This window comes from Octopus bimaculoides, chromosome 3, assembly GCF_001194135.2.
Source record: "Octopus bimaculoides isolate UCB-OBI-ISO-001 chromosome 3, ASM119413v2, whole genome shotgun sequence".
NCBI lineage: Eukaryota > Metazoa > Mollusca > Cephalopoda > Octopoda > Octopodidae > Octopus > Octopus bimaculoides.
This window is the reverse complement of record NC_068983.1, coordinates 42,291,562-42,293,309: the sequence shown is the minus strand read 5'-3', so window position 1 is coordinate 42,293,309 and position 1,748 is coordinate 42,291,562. Positions and strand designations below refer to the sequence as shown.

The window sequence follows — 1,748 nt, the reverse complement described above, 5'->3', positions numbered from 1 at the left end:
TCTCTCTCTCTCTCTCTCTCTCTCTCTCTCTCTCTCTCTCTCTCTCTCTCTTTCTCTCTCTGTCTCTCTGTACATCCAGCTATACATAATATATATTAATACAAAAGTATGTGTATGCACACATACGTACACAGATGCGTTCATGCATGAATTCTATTTCTTTCTTTCTCTCGATTCCTAGGAACCATAAGGCTGGTTACCTGGTTCCTATGGCGTATTAGTGACCGAAATCACAACATTCCCATTGAAAGGGATGGCGTTCCATCGCAGGGTTGAAGGCCTGCAATTTTCAAGAGACAAGTCGATCAAAAGTCGATTATCTGACTGGCAGTTTATATTATCGATCCAGAAGGGATGAAAACAAAGTTAAACTGTTGGGGATTTGAGCTCAGAGTGTAAAAAACCAGGAGAAACGTGGCTAAGCATTTTCTTCAACGTGCTGATAATTCTGCTAGCTCGCTGCTTTATGTACATGCATATCACAATATCGACCAGGCCATCAAATACATCAAATGCTGTTGCTGGTTGCAATGCGCTTTAAATTCTGCCTTGATTGCGCCATTCTTTTCCCTCTCGACCCAAATTGCTTAACTAGATCGTCTTTCCTTCACCACGAAAGCCTTCCAACTAGCCTTTTCCGATCTCTTTAATATACCACTCGTAAAATGTATGGGTTCACTTGTTGTCCATGAAACTAGCGATAAACCCGGATCAGCAGCATTTGTGCTTTCTGTGATCACGTCCTTTCCTTGATCACGTCCTTTCCGTGATCACGTACTTCACTCCAACCCGTTCTTGAATTATCTCATTTTGAAGGTGCTCTCTCAATGATATTCCTCGCGTGGATCTGTCCCTGGCCCTTTGCGTCGTAGCCAATCACTGTTCTTTTCTCTTCGCCGTAGCCCACGTCACACTTGCGTATAAGAGCGCAGGTAGGACGGTCCTATTGAAGATCCTGACACGTATGATACTGTCTAGCTTTGTTTGGAGAAATCCTTTATTAAGTTAAATGCCATGTATTCTGCCCTTATTCTCTTTGCGATTTCTGTATCTATATTTCTTTCAGAAAGTCATGTAACCATTCTCCAAGTTTTCCAGCTATGCCGAGATCACGCAGTTTGTAGCATACCATACCATGATCCACTTTATGAAGAACTTTTACAAAGCCAAGGTATAGTGTCCACACTTGAGTTGTTGAGTATCTGCTTCAACACCCAGTCATAGTGCTGTAAGGGCTGGGTCAGGCAGCTTCTACCTGGTCGCAAGTCATGCTGGGTATCACTCAGCAAGTCGTTTTCTTTAAGGAATGCGATTAGTTTCCCTCTGACTATCCGTTCCATGACTTTGCTGATGCATGAAGTCAGAGAGATAGGCCCACAATTTTTGGCATTTGCTCTGCTTAAAAAATATGGGATGCTTCATGAATTTGCGTGCCATCCTTGCGCAGGGGCCATGCTAATCTTCTCTGCATCATTCCAATTTTAGAATATATATATTAAAAATGGGGAAGGCCTGTTTATGGGGTTGCCTTAGGTTTCCCGTCCATACATGTTTTAACTTTATGGCGTATCGTCAGATCCCAAAAACCTGATACGCCATAAAGCTAAACCCTTTATGGACGAGAAACCTAAGGCAATTCTATAAACCAGCCTTCCCCATTTTTAATATATACTGCTCTACATCTTAAAGTGGGGTTTTTCTTTCAGATTTATGTTTTCTAAAAACGATATATATATATATATATATAT

General features: G+C 41.5%; 1 pseudogene; it reads right to left on the bottom strand.

The window, feature by feature from the left end:
* Positions 1–1,402: 1,402 nt before the first annotated feature.
* On the bottom strand, positions 1,403–1,503 carry LOC128247452 (U6 spliceosomal RNA; annotated as a pseudogene).
* Between the last annotated feature and the right edge of the window lie 245 nt (positions 1,504–1,748).